This window comes from Vicugna pacos, chromosome 6 (assembly GCF_048564905.1).
Source record: "Vicugna pacos chromosome 6, VicPac4, whole genome shotgun sequence".
Taxonomy (NCBI): domain Eukaryota; kingdom Metazoa; phylum Chordata; class Mammalia; order Artiodactyla; family Camelidae; genus Vicugna; species Vicugna pacos.
In genome coordinates this window covers 48171025-48192682 of record NC_132992.1, presented here as the reverse complement: position 1 = coordinate 48192682, position 21658 = coordinate 48171025, and the positions used below count along the sequence as shown (strand labels likewise).

Below are 21658 nucleotides of genomic sequence, written 5' to 3'. Positions count from 1 at the left end.
TATCTCCAAGGTATGCTTGTCTTTTTGCTGTTTATTTTTTCCAACATATTGTAAATTTCATGAAGGCAAGACCACTCTACTCACGTTTTCCCCATTTGACCTTAGATAAGGCATATATTGTATGGACGTCATTTGCCTTATCATAGCTGTATATCTTACTTGTTTGAAGGTATCAGCCTGAAAATAGACTGCAAAGAAACTTTAATAAGCATTTGAGGTATTTATTTACATGTTAGGTAAACTTAGTAAGGTAAAAATGTGTGTTTCTGCATTTTTCCCTACTCCTCCTCCTTACTTCCAAGCATATACCCAGGCACATTTCACTTCTTTACTCTAGGTAATTTTTGTAGTAAACAGTAGTTGCCTGGAGCCTTTCCTTCTGACTTTTATAGACGTCTCAACTTATTGATGGGGTTATTTCAGGAGTGTATTCTTATTGCCCTGTTCTCGCGGGCAACAGAGTTGGGAAAGGATAAAGTTTAAGAAGACAACAAAGAAGGTGAAAATTGAGAGATGGGGAGTGGGTAATGAGGGAAAAATGTGTCCACCTATCTGTGGCACATATTCGGGGGTGATAAGTCCCGGGGCAGAGGAGAGGGATGACTGTGCAATGTGCCTTCAGAGGTTAGATGATGGGCACTGAGGTCAGAAGCTGGCCTGACATCAACAGAACTAACGGACTAAAGGTTTTACAGACTGTACAATGGGCCAAGGTGGACTGCTGTCAATCACAGATGCTTCCCTGACATAATGACTCTGTAGAACTTTGGGACAGATCTGGTGTAGTGGATTGAGTATCTCACCCATCTGGCAGGATAAGGACTCAGAATTGGAATTAAACTGTTATCAAGAAAATAACAGTATGCCTAAAAATCCTGAGCAATTATATTAAATTCTAATACATTATAGGAACATTTTATATCCCCTCAAATTCAGGATTGCTGCATATACCGGTTTGAAGTATTTCAGTACTCAACTTGCTTATCTATAAATAATTCTGCTGAAACATATTCTAGTGATCTCATATTCCTCAAAAGATATGACTACAATATACAACAGCTAGACTCTATAGAGAACTACCACATGGAGTAAATGGTCAAGGAATGGCAATTTGCATAAACAGGATGCTGGATTCATGTCAGTTTGTAAAAGTAGGTGACGATTTTTAATGAAATAAACACTTCTCTAAGTGAGAGAATGAAGAGATGACAATTGTAGTAGCTGTCTCCTGTTCACCTTTGAGGGCAGGAACTAGAATCTGGGTCAGCTGTATTGTGTTGAACATTTTAAAGAAAACATTACCAACAAGGTGTAATCAGGTTCTTGCGGGATGGAGAAGATAAAGGAGCACCCCAGGTGAAGACTCTCAGAGGTAGTGCTACTTTCCAGAGTTCAGAAAATTTACTAGATTTAGGAGATAAAATATATAGTATCAAAAAAAATTATTTGTAAAAAATGAGCAATATTTATAACCATATAATTTAAATAGAAAAACTGAAACACTGTGATAGCAGCTAGCAAAGGTATTAGCCTATAATGATTTCTCTTTTCAAATTGATTTTTTGTATTCATGCTTCAGAGCATCCATTGTTTCTGTGGATATTCATTTCTAGTTGATTGCCTCCTATCAAAAAGTGGTGTTTGATAATTCCCATATGGCCTAACCTTTCATTAGCTTCAAATGTATTTTTTGTTCTTGAATGTTGCCCTTTAAAAAAGTTGTCCAATTCATCTTCTTCACACCTCTGAGAAGCATATTCCATTACGTTCCTTCCCGTCTGAATATACAGTCCTAAATCATTTTCATAAGCCTAACATTGTGGCATTGTATTCAAGTGAGCTAAATGACGGGTGTTTTCTTGTGATGACCTGGTTCGTATCCTTACTCTCTTCAGCCTAAATTTGAGCATGCCCAGAGAAGTGATAGGAAGCTTTCAACTAGTGTCTGTTCTAAGAAGTATCTTTGTAACATATTAAACGAAGAAAAAGAACAGTTGGTAGTTTAAGTTCAAGAAAACAGGCTAGCTAGCATAAGAGGAGGCATGATTCTGAGTACTGAACTCAAACCGTCATTCTAGACCAGTTACCAGGAATTTATGGCTGAGTAGTAGAGTGAGAATTTTAAAGTGCATGTGTGAGTGAAAATTAAACAAAGTTTGTCATTTTACTACTACATTCACCAAGAAACTTTGAGAAGGCTGTCACGATCATTGGTAATCACAATTTATCAGTGATATAGGACAGCGATAAATTGACCTGTCACATAATAAAAAATCTTAGCCCTTTAGGGGATGTCAACAAATTGATTTTCCTGGACACTTGCCTTCTGGCAGGGAAGGCATTACTATACTCAGCTGTCAAAGGGGGATACAAAATGTATTATACTTCTAAACGATTACTTTAACTTGTTCATGTAAACCTAGTGAATAATATCGGGCAGTGCATGTTAAGAGTGAATAGTGATAGAATACAGGCAATATCCTAAAACTATCTTGCTAATTAAGGATGAAAATATATTCACAGCAAAATGAACACTACTGAATAAAATGGTGCAGAGGCCATTTCTGCTAATTAGGAGCCAGATGTAATTCTAGGTATTTCTGACAATCCAATCCAATCCAAAGCATTTCAAAATTTTTTCACTATTAATTTTTTGCTAAACCTCCTTATTCAATTTCTTGGTCTTTCATTAAATTGTGTCATTTTTTGATTCTTCAAATTTCTTAAGCAGGCAAGTGCTTTAGCACACATTTGGAGGATTGCACTCACATTCAGCTCTGCCACAGTGGAAAAGTAGTAGTTGAGAAGAGGGATCTGCTCTTTGCACTAATCCTCACAAATCTGGCACCCACTGTCAGGGTTCACAAGATGCACTGCCCCCCCCCCCCTTCATGTGCATCGTGCAGTTCTTCAGGGCTCTACACCTAAGCACTTTGTCTTTACCTGGAATCTAGAGGATGTATAATTGTTTCAAATAAATTTCAGTGGGGCAGTAACTCTAAATGCCTCCCTCTAGTGAAATCTACTGGATGAAAAATAAAACTGGATCAACATAAAACAGTAATTCCTGGATTGTGTACTAAATGCTACTTAGGTAAATCTGCTTTAACATCTTTTTCTTTAGAATCTTTCACCAAGAATGCTAATTCTGGAAATATTCTAACTCCCTCTACCCCCACTTTAAACATTACATTGTATGATAACGAAGTATATTGACTCATATGTAATTATGCCTAATTTCTTGCATAATGTATTTCATTTTGAAAAGCCATTTTCCTTAAGAGAAAACAGGAAATGCATATTTAATAATAAATACATCAAGTTCAAAAAAAAGCAAAGACATCTTTATATTTCAGAAAGTGCTTTTTAAAATTGTAAGCATGGTATAAATGTCCATGTGTATATTTGTACGTGTATTACCTGCCTTATCATCATTCTCTACCACAGGCCAGTAACTTTACAAAATCTTGTATATTTTATCCTTCCTTAAATCTCCAGTAGTCTCCTCCCCTCCAATTCTGCTGGTTAACCTCACTTTTAATTTCACTGAAAACTTCCTCATTTTGTCACAAATTTTCCAAAGTCCCGTATTCAGTTCCATTTTTGCTCTCAGTACGCCCGACATGGGGCTTCCTTAGAGACCTCATTTTCCCACTCAGATGCAATGGATAGACTCCAAGACTCAGGACACAATGACAATAGACCTTGATATATTTCTAATGCGTGATTTATTTACACATAGGTACTGATAGTTCAGACAGTGCAGTACTAATCCAGTAAAGTCCCTTTCATATTTTTTTTCTTGAGCCAAAAGTAAAGAAAAATCAAGGTAGTGCTTTGTCCTGGAAAAAAAAATCTCTTACTAATATGTTTCTTAAAATTTTTTTCCTAGTGTGACTGGCATCAAACACAGTCACAGATACACACATACACTCACAACTCCCATACCCTCTACAAACCAACAAAGGAAGATATACACACGCATACAAAGGTTTTGGGGTCTGTCTATCAGTCTAAACTAAAAACATTTTTTAGAAAGGAAGATTGTTGTAATATTCACATCCACAAAAAAAAAAATAACCTGTTATATGCTTTACATTATTGGAAACAGAACTTGTTCCTTTGCTCAGTGTTAAAGTCTAAAATGATAGATGGACTTGACTTATATTTAAATATATTCACCAAAGTATTTTTATGAAATAGTAGGCTAATTCCCAAAAGCAAATCTATCTTTACCTCTGAAATAAAGGAAGTATGTTTTTATGCCACCAGATTAGGATGAAGATGGTGATATACATATAGCTAATAGTCTATAAAGTGGGTAGTTTTTTATTGAATTATAGTTAATTTATAATATTAGTTTCAGGTATATAATATAGTGATTCAGTATTTTCACAGACTATACTCCATTGAAAGTTATAAGATAATGGCTATACTTCCCTGTGCCATATAATATATCCTTGTTGCTTATCTGTTTTATACATAGTAGATTGTACCTGTTAATCCCATACCTCTAACTTGCTCTTACCCCTTTTCTCTCTCCACTGGTAACCACTAGTTTATTTTCTAAATCTGTGAGTCTTTCTTTTTGTGTTTATATTCATTTGTATTTTTTTAATATTCCACATTTAAATGATAAGTACTTATCTTTCTCTGTCTTATTTCGCTAAGCATAGTATCATCTAGGCTCATCCATGTTACTGCAAATGGCAGCATTTGACTATTTTTATGGCTGAGTAATATTCCGTTGTGTGTGTGTGTGTGTGTGTGTATCTATTCATCTGTTGATGGACCCTGGGTGCTTCCATCTTGGCTACTGTAAATAGTGCTGCCTGGGATGCATTATCTTTTCAAATTAGTGTTTTAATTTTTTCCCTGATATATACCCAAGAGTGGGATTGCTGGGTCACAGGGTAGTTCTATTTTTAGTTTTTGTAGGAACCTCCATGCGGTTTTCTATAGTGGCTACACCAATTTATATTCCCACCAACAGTGTACAGGGGGTCCCTTTTCCTCATATCCTCACCAACATTTGTCATTTGTGGACTTTTTGATGACAGCCATTCTGACAGGTGTGAGGTGAACCTCATTGTGGTTCTGATTTGCATTTTATAGGTTAAAACAATGCTGAAGTGTAGATATTGAGTAATTCTTAACAAGCCACACAGTGTATGAGGGTATTCATTAAATGATAGTTGAAGTATAAACAGATTTATAAATAATAAGCTAAATATTGAACAATTTTTATAAACACAGATCAAACATAGATAAAAGTTCTGTGAGAGCCAATGAGATCTCTCCCAACCTTATATCCGTACTTCCCCTGAGCTGTATTGTCATTACCTCAGCATTTGCTTTGATTTCTAAATATTTTATTCTCAGATACTATTTACTAAAGAAAAAATTCAAAAAAATCAGAAAAGAAAACCTTCTCTAAATAAATTATGTCCCTAATTAAGAGGAAAAACATGGAAGTTACTACAATTAGACAAATTTTACCTAAACAGTGTAAGTTGGACAGTTTTTATAAGCCCATAAGCCATGTAAGTTTTACAACATTACTTGGTATCTAAGCTCCAGAATTAACCTGATACTCTACTAAAAACTCACTCTTTTCACAATGAAATTCGTAACTGTGACTACAACCAGTGGCTGGGATAGTATTTACCAGCTAGAATTTAAAGTCACATCATTTTACAGACATAATTCCTAGCTACTCTTGGAAAAAAGTCATCATCTTTGTTTCTATAAATGTAGTAAGATAAATATTGCACATGATTACAAATGTTAAGTTTCACTGCAGTTGACGGGCTAATATACAAATATTTTTCATGAACTAAATACTGAGTAGCAGATACTATGTTTGCCAACAGCCATTATCTCCTTTTACAGTTACAGTCTCAAATGAGTTTGTGGTCTTCCCTCTCCCCTTTCTATTACACAGAGTAATCCTAAGTTTTAAGAGTAAATCATGGATAGCTGAAGAAGCCCCTTTTTGTGGCTCATTTCTGTTGCCAGGGAGTGATTTAGTTTGGACATGCGATGCAGTCCTGGCTAGTAAGATAAATAAAGACATCTACTGAGAGCTGCTTGAAACCATTTCTTAGATCTTTCTTATAAAGCTCAGTGACGAAGGGAGAATCCTTTTTGCTGATGAAACTGTCGTATCTCTATCCTATGCCTGTAATTATATCTCTGATCTGAGAACTTGTGGTTATAGTAGCAGGCAGCCTGAGGACAAAATGAACCACTGAAGGGGGCAGGATGAAAAGATGGTAATAATTTGGGACCACAATAAGACTGTGCTGCTAAATTAACCAATTCTAGATTGTACTTTGCCTCAAATCTGGTTAGGTAGGCATAAATTGTTCTTTCTTATTTGAGTGCAGGGGAGTTGGAGTTTTCTTGTTCTTGCAGCCAAACTATTGGAATAGATACATGAAAACTGCCATCCCAAATTTCACATTTTATTTGCAATCCCTATACTCATTACTAAGTTTTAAGAATATGATGTCATAAATTCTGCATTTGAATATGTAACAATAAAAATCAATTCCGATTTATAATCCTAGATTCAGATTCACTATGCCAGAATAGAACATAAACTTATTATGTATATATATATATCCTGTGTGTGTGAGTGTGGAATATTGTAGGAGTAATGAGTTTAGTCAATGGTACTATAATCTACAAAAATATATTTGCATTATTCTAAAATATCTTGCATATACTAAATATAGTTAACCCAAAAGCAACTTTTTAAGCAAAGAAGTGCATATTATATTGCTATCTCGCAGAGGTCCAGAATTTGTAAGGATGTGAGAGGATCAGCTGTGGCCAATTCATGATTACTGTAAATATTTAGTACTATTCCATAAAAGTATCCATTTATTCCTAAGGCATTTTGTGTAATCCTAGGGTAGTGGTGAAGAAATGGTCTGGGCTAAATATAGCTTTGCAGTACAAACTCACTGGCTTTGTGACTGAAGGCCGATCACCTAATTCTTCTAAGGCTGATAATTCTTTATTTCTGAGGTGGATGTAACAATTTCTTACCTCTTAATTTTCTCTTGTGATGTTTAAATGAGAATTAGCATTTAGCACATGCATAATATGATATATAGTATGTTATTTTAAAGTGCTTATTAAAAAATTGGGTATAAATTTCATTTTTTGTATATTTTTAATATAAAAAGTTTCCTATAGAGTTTTAATTTCTTCTTTTTACATATATTATACATATTCACATACATGCAAATATGTATGTGGGAGCTCATGATTGGGTTAACAAATTGTAACAGATCCCAGCTGCTTATCTCCTTGAAGAAGATGTGCTTAGTAACCGCCTTGCTTGTATAGTTGAGGTTTTAGCAAGGATGCAGGCCCCTTGGCTATAAACGCTGGGGTCCCTGCTGTTAGATAGTCTTCTATCCCCAAAACAGCCTTGGGCTGGAATGGTAAACAAGTTATAAGAAGCTGCAAACTCAGAGGTGAGAAGGCTGGTTAGCCAATGACGGGTAAGATCCCCTGAGGGGGCAACCTAAGACAGGCACAGCCACCTGAGTCCAAGTTGTTAAGCAGCTGATTCTCACATGTTCTGCCCTGATAAGCTGAAAGGCTCAACACGATTATGATTCACCAGAAAGGGTCTTCTGACCTTGAGCCAACCGCCAACAATAAACAAAGCCTTTATACTCATTGTGATCCCACCCTGTCCTTCCCTAAATTCCTGCATTCCTCCTTTTGACTGTATACAATAAATGTGGGAGCATTTGAGAGGCTCCAGGAGTTGGCTCCCAACTCCCTCTTGCTCTCTTGACTTTTTCCACTAAGTCTCGAGTAATTCATTCTGTCTCGGTGGGACTTCTGCTGGCCAGAACCCACAACTGGTGACAAACCCACATATGTACGCATTATACGTATTTTTATATATATATATATAAAATCTTATACATATGTATATATGTAAAGTTTAATTTGTGGCTTTAGTAAATTATTTTGCTTCCATATCAAATAATAGTCAGGTGAAGTGGAAATCTTATGTACCACAAAAAAGTTATTACTCACATCTAACTGCTGAGAATTCATAAAATCCTTTGTGAAAAATATAATTTAGGTGCTTTAAATTTTCAGTGTTGAAACAGTGAAAGTTTAGATACTTCTAAATCATGATGTCAGATTCTGGATGAGAATGTGGCCTTCAATCAATTTTCTATTTCTTTTCTCTTGGAAAATTCATATGAGTAGAACATTGCTTATGGTAGAATTGACCAGTTAGGTAAACGGCATCTGGAGTGAAAGAATTATAAATACCTGGTATAAAGCCATAGTTCTGAGCATTCCTGATTGCAGTGAACCTTGTAACTTGCCTGTCCTTTGCCAGAACCTGAAAACCATATACCCATGGAATTGTTACAAGAAATACTACTTTCTATAGGGAATACGTATTGACCCAGGGTGGCTTCTGCACCTTACCAAGTATGTCTCCTTTCATTTCCTCATCCATGATACATCGTCTGAAGAACCAAAGCTCCTGGATGCTACGTAGACTATTTCGAGAACACCCATACAAGCAGGATATGCAGCAGTACCTTGCTGAAAAATTGTGTTTTCTGACCTAAATTCTTCTAAGTAAACTTAGTGCCAAACACGACCCATGACATCTTGTGAGTCTGACTGTTTAGTGGATTCTAAAAGCCCCTGAGCATTTCAGTGTGATACTACCGATATGTGCCTTAGAAAATTCATAATTAATCATTTCTTTACCAAAATAATTGTAACATCTCTAACATGAAAATAGGATTTCCAATGAAATTGTGTATTGGATACTGTGTATCTCTAAATTAGCCTACTGAAACTGAAGAGATACAGAAGAACAAAAGGAGATCTCTACTTCTGGTTAAGTTATGGCAGGTTAAATGAAAGTAAACATATGCCCGATAAGTTGCCAAATCATAGAAGGCAGTGATGAATTTAATTCAAGATTAAGGTCCATTGTAGGAGAGAAGTCACATGTAAATAGTGGGAGAAGGAATCCTGTAGAACTTCAGCTACAGAGCAAGTCTGCAGCCGCCTCCAACTTCTCCCACTGCTCTCCAGTGAGTACACAGGTAATAAGATGAAGGCTAGTCCAGGGCAGGAGAGCTGAGATTAGCTTATGAGACACATAGGACCTTCCAAAGTGTACAAATCATCCCTCCAGATACCGACGTCAGCAAGACAGATTAGCTGAGGTGCCAAAAGCTAGGACAGGTTATTAAAAAGTTAAGAGAATTTCCCAACATTCCTGAAAACTGAACACTATGGTCTAAAACATAACAAGATCTCTGGAGACTTACTAGTCATTCCTCACATTTGAGGCCAACAGTGAACTGACTATCAGAAGTTGTAACAATGCTTAGAGTCAGCTCAGCTACAGAGCAGAATGACACAGTAACACTAGCAGCCTTTCAGAGGCAAGGACCTACTTTTCCTCACCATTTATTCTAGTTTCTACTGTTCTTTTACACAATGTTTGACACACTATGAAATTTTTAATTTCCACAAAGTGGCAAAATGGGACTCAAGATGAGAAAAGTAAACATACTCTAGAAACAAGCCCACAGAAAACCCTGATACTGTAATTTTCAGAGTGGGAATTTAGTATAAGTAGAATGAATGTACAAAAGCATACATGAAAGGTATATGCATTAATCAGGGTTCTCCAGAGAAACAGACCAGTAACACACACAAATAACACACACACACACACACGATTTATTACAGAAATTAGCTCACCCTGGTTAGGGATGCTGGGACATCCCCAAGTCTGCTATATAAGCTGGAGAACCAGGAAAGCTGGTGATATAATTTAGTCTGAATTTGAAGGCCTGAGAATCAGAGGAGTTGATGGTATAACTCCCAGTCTGAGGACAAAGGCCTAAAAACCAGGGAGCCACTAGTATAAGTCTCAGGGTCAGAAAAGTCAGAGAGCAAGGAGCTCCAGCATCCAAAGGCACTAAGAAATAGATGATGTCCCAGCTCAAAGGGGGAGAGAGACAGCGAGAGGGAGAAAGAAAATTCACCCTTATTTTGCCTTTTTGTTCTATTTAGGCCCTCAGTGAATCGTGGATGCCCACCCAATTGGTGAAGGCAGATCTTCTTTAATCAGTCTACTGATTCAAATGCTAATTTTTTTCTAGAAATACTCTCACAGACGCACCTAGAAATACTTTTACTGGCCAGTTGGGCATCCATTGGCCTAGTCAAATTGACACATAAAATTAACTGTCACAGTGTACAACATGGATAAGCAGATGAAAAATTTTAGCAGAAATCTAGAAACTGTAAAAAAGTAGCCAAAAGGGAAATGCTTAAAGTAAATATATTAAAACACTATTTTAAGATCTTAAGTGATTCCTTTTTTAAAAGTAGTCATTTGATCCTCTTTCGGAGTCAAAAGAGGAAAGATCGTTAAAACTGAAGATAATCCAAACTGAAACATAAAGATAATGAAAAGTGGAAAAAAAAAGTTTCACATATTGTCTGGAAATCTATGGAGCAATATTAAATGTGTGTGATTATTGGAGTATCAGACAGAGGAGAGAGAAAATAGGGCAGAAGATTATTTGAAAAGTTAATAAAAATTTTCCAATATACATGAAAAATATCAGAGATCCAAAAAGATTAAAATATCTGAAGTAGGAAAAATGCAAATAAAATCAGATTAGGTATAATCATTCTAATTGCTCAGAATAAAGATTCAGAGAAAAATCTTCAAGATGCATTAAATGGAGAGAAACAACAATAAAAATGATAGCTGCTTCTCATCAGAAATAATGACGGCCAGAAAAAAAAAAGACATCTTTAAAAGGTAAAAAATGAGGAAAAAAATTAAGCCTACAATTCTGTATCATTGAAAACACTGTGCCGATGTGAAGGCCAAAAATATTTTCAGATAGACAAAAGCCAAGAGACTTCAGTTCTGCACTATAAGGAATACTGAAAGTCTTCAAACTGAAATAAATGATTACATATAGGAATTTAGCTGTAGGAAAAACACAAAGTAAATATGTGAATAATTATGAAATACCTTTTACAAGTTATGAACAAACTCATAGCTACACAAGTCCGACTATATAAGTATATAATCACTAGTGACTTAGAATAATGTGTCATGGGATTATCACATATGTAGAAAAACAATGATAAATAAGAGTTCAAAGTATATATTAGAAGAGTAAATGTAATTCAAGCATTATAAGTTTTTACATATAAATTCATAAAATTAGTCTAATATTATTTGAAAACAGACTAAAGTTAACATGCATATTGGAATTTCTAGAGCAATCTCTAAAATAATTCAAGTATCTTTAAAAATTCATGGAAGATATGAACTAAAGTACTAAATATGTTTGATTAAACAAAAAAGAAGACAATATAAGAAACAGGGACAAACGAACAAATAGAAAAATAGACACATGCCTACATGGTAGTTTTAAAGCCAGGCAAATAAACATATTATAAGTAAATGGACTAAAGACTTACATTTAAAGACAGAGACTGCCATAATGGATTAAAAAATAAGATGCTGTTTAGAAGAAATACACTCTAAATTAAGAAACAAGACCAGTTGAAAGTAAAATAGGAGAAAACTACATTCAATGCAAACAATAAAATGAGAAAACTGGTGTGGCTATATTAATGTCAAATCAAGTAGACCTGAAGGCAAAGAGATACTAGAGATAGAAGGATATTTTGTAAGACAGATGAGTGAATTATCAAAAATTCAAAACTGTCTCAATTATCTATGAACCTAAATAAAGAACCTTAAAATAATAGGAAGATGCAATTGACAAAAATATAGGCAAACGGAAAAATCTAGAGTTGAGAATTTCAAAAAAGAACAAGATATGGTTACTGCCCTTGAAGTCTTAAGTTTGGTAATAGAAGAAACACATATCAAATGAATGGTGTGATTTACCTCAAATATGATAGTGCTAGAGTTAATGAGTACTATAAAGAAACAGAAAAACAGTCAAACTCAGTTAAGTTTCAGGTGGATAGACATGAAGATAGTGTTGTAGATGAAGACAGCTGTGACAGCAGCAGACACATGGTAAAGGTTCAGGATGTGTTTGGAGCTTTACCACCACTTGGATCTGCCTGGAGAGTATAATGCTTAGTAAGTGGTAGAATTAGAGCTGAAAAACATACTGTAAACAAACATCAATTTACTGAGAAACTGCAATTTATACTCTGGTTTTTGGTTTGTATCAATGTAATTATTAAAACTATACCTTAACATTTTTCCACCTCAAAAATGTGCTATGCTTATGAAAAACAAAATTGAAATTATAAATATTATAAGCATTATATTAGACCAAATGTTGGAAATGAAAATTTACTTCCTAGAGTCCATAAAGTCTTATTAGACCATGGAAAACAACTTCTCCTGTAGAGCTGGCAATAGTGATAATTTGACTACCAGGTGTTTTCATATTCTATCAAATCTCCTTTATTCATCTGTGAAACAACTTGTATTTCCAAGTTACTGATGTTAACAAGTAAACTGATTTCATCAGGGTGTAAAGACGTGAAAATCAGGAAATGGGCCCTGCTGACAAGAAAGAAAAGTTGCCATATTTTGTTAAATCTAGAAGAAACAGCAAGATGACACTGAAAGGTGGTACATAATTCTTCAGTTCACAAGCCAGATACAGCTTTTCCAAAAATTGCTATAGTGCTGAGTGTTATATCCAATGACCAAGGTGTTGGGATCTGTTGTCATATGAGAACAGCAGCAGGAGCGTGTATTTTCCTATACTGATCGAGGTCATACCCACCAAAAGGACTACAAATGAGGTGAAGCTCAATGGGGATGTCTGCTCGTATCTTCTTGTTCTTTCTTTTTCTTCTTTATTATTGTTGTTGTTATCATCATCATCCAGACTTAACCTCCAATCCCAGGAAGAGTATTAGAAAGGTGAGAAGGATGCTAAAAGTGTTAGCTCCAGCTGACAGCCTGTAGATTACATGGGTTTTCTATGGGCTTTTCTCATCTCCCCAACAATAACAACTATGCAGAAAAATGATAGCAAAGCAGAAGAAAAACCAGACTTGCTAAAGGGACATTAGAGTCCATAAATCTAATGGAACCTGTGCCTTAACTCTGTCTCACCTCCCTTACTCATACAATTCTTAAATCAACATTAGCTTGCCAAAACAGCCCCCTTTCAAAAATCAGTAATATCTACAAAGGATAAGCATGGCCTTTATACATAAGTTTTTACAAAGAGAGGTAAGCAAAACCAGAATACATTTGACAATATCTGTTCTATAGCTAAAACTACTCTACTGGTCATGTACAGAGGTATGTAAGTTGTGACAAAGAGTTATATGGTATGCTATGGGAATTAATATTCTTCTTATGAGTAACTGATAATTCTAGAAAGCTTTCAACAGAATAAATTAAATTAAGTAACACTCTGGTGTTTAGATAAACATTGACAGAGAATAGAGGCATGTAAATCTGTGGCCAAATATCCAGATGACATTGAGTAAGAATATAAGCTATGTCAGTGACATAGGAAAAGGAGAAACACTTGGGGAAAGAGAAAACAAAAATGCATTCAGTACATATTATGTGATGCTCTTCACAAGTTACTTTAAGTAATTATTACAACATCCTATTATTCAGAGGATATTTCCATTAGATCAATAAGGGAATTGCGATACAAGGATTTCATTTGTCCTGTTCAAGACACCAAAGTTATAAGTGGAGAACCAGAATTTGAAACTAACATTAATGGATCTCTAAAACCATTATTGTACTCTTGAATAAAGAGATGAACTTTTGAAATAAATTGAATTTTCTCTGATTCTACTTGAGGTTAAAGGACGAGACAACAGAGAAAGTTAACTGTGTAGATGTTAACTGTGTAGATGTTAGGGTTAGGGTTAGGGTTTGTGCCATTTACCAAGGAAGAAGAGTATGTTTCAGGGTCAAAAAAGTCAAGTTTTATATTGTAAGCTTCAGATGTTCACAGAGCTTGAAAGTAAGTATTTCTAAAATTACGTTCGAACTATACGTATAACACTTAGGAAAGATGTTAACAGAGCTTCTAGAAGGCAGGAGTATATTTAGTCTATCTTTGTTTACCTAGCATCTTGCACATTAATATAGTCTGGTACTTGACAAGTTGAAATCATGGAAGTTGGTGAGACTGTCTACAGACAGAAAAATGTAACATGCTTAGAACAGAAGGGCCTAACAAAGGGATTTCAAGAGAGCACTCAGACTGGTCAAAGAGAAATCTGGAAAAGGCAGCACCACAAAATGTACCAAAAATCAGACATTTTAAGTGATAATAAACTCTGTCAAATGTCACCAAAAGACCAAGGAGATGAGATTTTAGAAGATATCATTTGATTGCTTTTAACAAGTGATAGGAATGTTAAAGAAATACATATAAAATGTTAGTGTTCTAGAATTCTAAGACTACAAGTGTTGAAGCATGTAGATTTGACTGGCAGAATAAAGTCACTGCAATGGAGGGGAAGGTTAGGCAAAGCTAATGTAAGTCATCAATCCAAAGAAAAAATTTTCAAATATTTGACTCATGGCTCTGATTGCACTTGAATTGTGAAGAGTGCACACTTGTTAAAATTATACAGGACCTTTGAGGCTTGTGCAAAGTTGGCTGTAACTGAAATGGATTATTTCTAGAGAAAACAGTTTGTTCTTAGAAGTAACTGTGACTAAATGAATTTGTGATTCATGAGACAACGATATCTCTTTGAATCTAATATTGCTCTTTCAAACTAAAATAAATTCTTCACATAACTGTATAGTTTTAAAAATAATGTGGTATTAGTGCAAAAAGTTTGTGTGTATGTTAAATGGCTATTTGATGCAGTTGATTGGGAAAAATAAAACCTTGAAAATTGTAGAAAATAATAAATTAAAAATTTTTTTCAAGTTTGAAAGAAGTTGGTAATCCAGGAAGTATCTCTTGACTATGTTCCTCTGTGCCAGCCATATCATTTTCCAGGCTATGCTAACAGTTTGCTCAAACATGTCACTTCTTAAAGAAATCAGCCCCTCATACATTTTATCTGTTGACCTGGATGTTTCTGCAAAGCAGAGATGAAGCTTCTTCTTACTTTTATTTACCACAGTGTTTCTCAACATCTTTTTCTTTGTCACTCTCCAAGAGGAGCCTTTTTAAATATTTTTCTGTAGTCACCTCCATAAACTGTTAACAAATATACAGTATATTTGTGATGTTATGTACTGTATAAATATCTGTGTTACATATAATAAGAGTAAGAATTTTCTATTTTATTTTTTATTGAGGAATAGTTGATTTACAGAATTATATTAGTTTCAGATGTACAGTATTTTTATAATTATACTCCACTAAAAATTATAATGGCTATAATTCCCTGTGCTGTATAATATATCCTTGTTGCTTATCTGTTTTATATATAGTAGTTTGTTTCCCTTAATCTCATATCCCTTTCTTGCCCCTCCCTACTTTCCTCTCTCCACAAGTTATCACTAGTTTTTTTTCTGTATCTGTGAGTCTGTTTCTGCTTTGCCATATATATATATATATATATATATTTTTTTTTTTTTTTTAGATTCCATATATAAGTGATAGCATACCGAATTTGTCTTTGACTTACTTCACTTATTATAATATTCTTTAGGTTCATCTTTTTTATGGTTGACATTTTACTCTGCATGTATATCACATCTTTTTCCATTCTTCTGTTGATGGGCACTTGGGTTGCTTCCATATCTTGATTATTATAAATAGTGCTGCTATAACATTGAAGTGTATGTACCTTTTCGAATTAGTGTTTTGATTTTTCTGGATACATAACTAAAAATGGAGTTGCTGGACCATATGGTAGTTTTATTTCTAGTTTTTTTGAGGAACCACCATACTGTTTTCCAAAGTACTACACCAATCAAAAGTGCACATCCTTGCCAACATTTGTTATTTGTAGACTTTTTGATGGAAGCCATTCTGACAGGTATGAGGTGATACTTCATTGTTGTTTTGATTTGCATTTCTCTAATAATTAGTGATGTTAAACATCTTTTCATGTGCCTGTTGACCACCTGTAAGGCTTCTTTGGAAAAATGTTCAGGTTTTCTACTCATTTTTTGATTGAGCTTGGTTTTGGTTTTTTGTTTGTTTGTTTTCTTTTATATTGAGTTATATGACTTGTTTATATATGTTTTGATTTTCAACCCCTTGTCAGTCATATCACTTGCAAATATTTCTCCCATTCTATAGGTTACCTTTTCATTTTGTTGATGAATTCCTTTGATGTGCAAAAGCTCTTAAGTTTAATTAGGTCCCATTTGTTCACTTTTGCTTTTATTTCTATTGCTTTAGGAGACAGATTCAAAAACGTATTGCTGATTTATGTCAAACAGTATTCTATGTCTTCTTCCAGAAGTTTTATGGATTTTAGTATTACATTTATGTCCTTAATCCATTTTGAGTTTATTTTTGTATATAGTGTAAGGAGATGTTCTAATTTCATTCTTTACTGTGTAGCTGTCCAGCTTTCCCAGCACAACTTACTCTTCCCCACTTTGTCTTACATTAATTGCCCATATGTGTGTGGGCTTATTTCTGGTCTCTCTTTTCTGTTCCATTGTTCTGTGTGTACATTTAGTCCATTGAGATTTACAGTAATTATTTATAGGTGTGTACTTATTACCAGTTTATTACTTGTTTTCTGGTTATTTTGGTAATTCTTCTCTATTCCTTTTTTCTTCTTTTTGTGATTTGATAATTCCCTTTGGTAGTGTGCTTGTGTCCCTTTCTATTTAGTTTTTGTGTATCTATTATAGGTTTTTGATTTGTGGTTACCATGGGGTACAAATATGTTGACTTATAACTATATCTATGTGTTTTAAACTGGTTGTCATTTAAGCTCAAACACATTCTAAAAGCTCTACAATTTTTCATTGTCCTCCCCCTTATTTTGTTTTAGATGTTGTATTTTACATCAAATTTTGCTGTTACATTTTACACCCAGGTTTTGCCTTGCAACGCAGTTGTCTCTGTGTCCGATGGTGGAGCTTTCTCTCCAGTTGTGTTAGCCCTAGATCCAGTGTCATGCTGTGATGTAGAATACGCAAGGCCTAGAGTGTTCACTGGGTTTGGGTTGAGGTGTGTGCCTAGGAGGTCACAGGAAATCAATTAACCAGCGATACGGCTTCAGTCTGCACTTTCTGATCGTCCTTGGAGCAAGCCAGCTGAATCTATGCTTCAGGAGCTGAGTTCAGGTTTTCCACAGCCCCCCCTGTTAGTCTCAGCAGTCCTCCAGCCAGCCAAGGGGGCTTGTTTCCCCTGTGTAGGACCCCAGAACTGGGGCACCCAATCCGTAGTTCTCACTGTTCATTCTCAAGGTGGGTCTCTGCCTGTGTGTAATCTCCCTTTGCAGATTCCCCTCCCAGGAGCACAGGTCCCGACCTGATCACTTTTCTTCCCTTCCTACCCAGTTATGGGTGTATCTTTCTAACAGCCTTGGTTGTACAGCAGATTTTCTGGCAGTTTCCGGTTGATTTTTTTAGTGAGAATTATTCTATATGTAGATGTATTTTTGATGTGTTCATGGGGGAAAGTGAGTTCCACATCGTCCTACTCCACCATCTTGATCAATCCCTCCAAAAGTGTAAGTCTCCTCCCCCCCACCACCAAGAACATTCTCCCCCTTTAGGAGTGATCTTGTGCTATCAAGAATGCATGAGACACCTCATTCAAGATAAACAATGCGTGAGGCCTTGTGAAGGCATCTTATTAAGAAGATTGTAAAATTCATCAGTACTCAAGGCAGTTTTGTTTTTAAGGAACTAAGTCAGAAGTAAGCATAGTGAAAACTAAGAACAAACTTTAGCATAGTTTCTCCTTGGAACAGTTGGTTCAAATACTTACTAAATCTGATGCATGACTATGCTATGCAAAATGTTATGAAATGTAACCATACTTGCAGAAGTTTAAGCATCGAACTACACACTTTTTTAAATAAACATGAGAAAACTGAAGCAAAGAAGAAAATTATGTATTAAAAAATATTTACCACAGTGGGCATTCAGTTGTGGCTAAAATGGAAACAGGCCTGACCTCACGGAGACTATTGCCTGATGGGTCAAAGAGCAGCCCAAATCGGGTTAGTAAAGGTCAAGTTCAAAGGTAGAGGAAACTGAAGATTTGAATTGGAACTGCCCACAGGCAGGCCAGCTGGCACAGAGGACAGCTGGCATGGCGGATTCTGATCCCGACCTGCCAGAAGGGAAGAAAAGCAGATATAAAATCTGTTCTGCATAGGAAAGCAGTTGGCAAATGTCAAGTGAGATCAGTAAGTTGTGAAGATTTCAACGAGGCAGGCTGGCTTCTCATTCAGATATTTTGTTTTAAAGGAGAACGAGCCATTTATAGGGAAAACCACTGACAGTAAGAGAGAGATAAATAATTCAAGCCACAACTTGAGGAATAAAGCAGCAGATACCCAGCCGCAGGCACCTGGGTTAATAGAAGAGGGAACCTAAAGGGAAAAGTTTGAGCATCAGTGTCTGCGAACTAAAAATTCATGAAAAGAGACAAAGAGAAAAGATACATGTGCCCTAGCAACAGCAGAACAAGCACCGAGAGAGGCCTAGAGACCACCTTCCTTCACATCTTTTGCATTTCCTAGAAAAAAGCACCTGTGAACAAGAGTAAACAACAGATCACCTGAGAGGCAGACAGGTCACTGTAGCCGTAGCTTTAAAGGAAGACTTTCCTGGGAGTCCCCAACTCCCTTTATCATTTTGTCACGTCAGTTCTCAACACTGAATCATTCCTTTTGTTCTCTCTGTAATTGCTCTCAAGTTAAACAACATTGTTATAAAATGAAACAACCAATGAATTATATTGGTATGTAACACTAGATATCAAATTTAAGGATACTACCTCATTTCCCAAAATATGATCAATTTCCTCATTTCACTAATTAAGTATAAACCTATAGTCAGAAACTTATTTTACATACTCCACAGTACCCTGTATTTCATGTTTTTTTTAATGATCATCCCACTTGTACTAAGTGTTTTATATGTCTTCTCTAAGAGAGGTCAGCCTCTTGTGGCAGGAGAGCACCTCTCTGGTTACCACTATTTCCCCAATACCTATTACAGTGCCTGAACAGATTATAACTACCTGTGGCCTGACAGAGTGTGCGACAGTAGAAGAGAACAACATTGGAGGAGGGGAGAAGAAAAAAGGAAAAGAAGGTCCTTTCCCCTCAGAGTGTTAGTTTTATTTCTTCTTCAGAACTGAGAATTAGGGGTGTGGTTATTACTGACCATATTAACTAAACACTTAAAGTTAAATATTTACCCTATTTCTTTTTATGCATTCTAATTGTGTATATTACAAGAGCTACATTACAAAAATCTATTTTATTTAACCACATTAATGTATCAAAGACAAACCTATTGAATTGTTTGAGAATTAAACATTTGGCCAGATATTACTTTTTCTTCTCAATTGTAAAAATATTAAGAATCATCTTCTAGTATATAATACTTTGGTGAATATGAGAAGCCCAAGCAATATTTAATGCCATTAAAAAAATAAACACCTAATAGAGAAACATCGTTAAAATAACGATATTCTTTAGGAGCATAAATCAAATCCCATTTTACAAGGCTATTCCAGATGATTTAATTAAACCATCTTATAAAGTGCTATAAAGAGCATTATTGCTATTAAGAAAATTAATAGGCTCTTGGAGAATCTGTCATGCTTGGCTGTCTCAGAGGCCCTAGTCCACCCCAGCCCACCCTCAATGACCACCACTACAGCCAGCACGATACCGTGGACCCTGGCATCTTCAGCCAGGGAGGTGTGTCAACCTTGGCAATCTTATTTGAAACTCAGAATACAATTTCACCATATGAAAAGATCTTAAGAGGGTAAAAGCATTAATTAATGATATATTTATATATTTTAAGGATTAAATTAGGTATCTGAGGCTTATATTCGATGCACTAATCATCACTACACATTTTGAGAAATGGATTCGTATTTCCAAATATCAATTTACAAATTTTTGGCAGAAAAACTGTCCGTCAATTGAGCCATATCCGTAGTTCCCTAAAATATATTTTATCACGCTTTGCTTATGGCAGCCTAGCTAAACCCAACATACTACTGTTGCTTCAAAGAAGACTCTGACTCCCCGCGGTACTGGCAGGGCTTTGCAGCATTCCAAGCCAGCTTGCAAAGCCTCAAACGAGCATATGTATCCGCGCTTAGGCAGCCTTAACTTAGCTCCCTTAAACTTGCTTCAGACTTTCTTCTGCTCTGTGTCAGAGTACATTTAGTAAAAACCAAATCTCAGGCCGACAGAGCAAAACTCTTCTAGATAGTCCTTCTTCAGTACCTGTGTCACTCTCCTGGGATATCCAGGTACTTTGATGGCGGCTTACCCAGACAGGCTGTAGGGACTGTATTCTTAGCATTGCCTGCTTGCTTTCTAGGACTGTCTTTCCTTTACCTCTTGTTAGAGTGGGCTTATTTGATACTGCCTACTTCCCAAAAACAAATTTGTAGTCTATTTTACTGGTAGTTCTAGGCAGCAGGACCTTAAAGAGTGATATGCTTATCTGGCTCCTTTTTGGGAAACATGAAGCCGTTTTTTCAGGTGTAGTACAGAGAACTAGGTAACATACTGGTAGCTTTTGTTCAAGCATGACTTTCTTAAATAAAATGGTATCTGTGGCTGAAACAGATGTTGCAAGTTAACAGTCAAATTAATGACATGATTCTTTACTTTTTTTCGATGGTATAACAGTTTATAACATATCTAAGTGTTTATGGAAAAAGCAATCTTTACGAAAGGAAATAAGAAATCTAAATCAAGAGAAGTCAGATTAGAATACCGTTATGCTTATATGATGTCCAAAATATTTTATGCTTTATATCCACAGCATGTTTCCTATTTGCTTAACAAAAATCTGATGCAGGAATTCAGCTTCAGCTTTTGTTGTTATGATTATATATAGAGATACTTCTTTTTAAAAAGAGAAGTGTGTTTGCCTAGTTTAATGTACTTGAAATGACTGTTCTGAACAATCACTTTTCTCTGATGCCTCCAATAAGGAAGAGACAAATGACTGTATTGAATATGCACCTGTCACAATTCCCTCTCCCCTCAGGATTGCATTAACATCGTGTTACCTAGAGGCAGGGTGGTATACTGAAATGAGCCTTAATTAGGTAATACCCTGACTGTCTCCAACCATTTGTGTAACGTTAAACACATCACTTAAAATTTCCAAGCCTTAATTTTCTTATCTACAACATAACCTTAATGATGTATTACAGGGAGATTGAGAGACATCACTGGAACAGCCAGCACTAATTATGTGTTAGGTTGATTATTACATAATAAATACGAGCTTCCCATCTCCCTTCAATTATTTTACAGATTTATTGTCATCCTGTATATGTTGCTTTGCTACTAAAAAAACTACAAGCAAAAGTTATCCCATTTTGGGGGGTTTATCACATACACGTATACAAATACACTCTAAGTAGCTGTAGGAATTTGTCCTACGTGACCAAGTACTCACCTTCTGTCCTTTCTTACCCCTAGAGAAATAGCA

The 21658-nt window shown here is 35.6% G+C and overlaps 2 long non-coding RNA genes across 4 annotated transcripts in view; one reads left to right on the top strand and one right to left on the bottom strand.

Annotated features, from left to right (window-relative positions):
- LOC140696908 (uncharacterized) overlaps positions 1-21658 on the bottom strand; it is a 191589-nt gene that overhangs the window by 32269 nt on the left and 137662 nt on the right. For all 3 annotated transcript variants that reach the window (XR_012073564.1, XR_012073562.1, XR_012073563.1), the window contains 2 exons: positions 1303-1404; positions 85-188 (listed from right to left, as the gene is read on the bottom strand). This is a non-coding gene — a long non-coding RNA (uncharacterized lncRNA). The remainder of the gene's footprint in view (positions 1-84; positions 189-1302; positions 1405-21658) is intronic.
- LOC116280958 (uncharacterized) overlaps positions 1-21658 on the top strand; it is a 56862-nt gene that overhangs the window by 9061 nt on the left and 26143 nt on the right. The gene's annotated exons all lie outside the window — the stretch shown is intronic.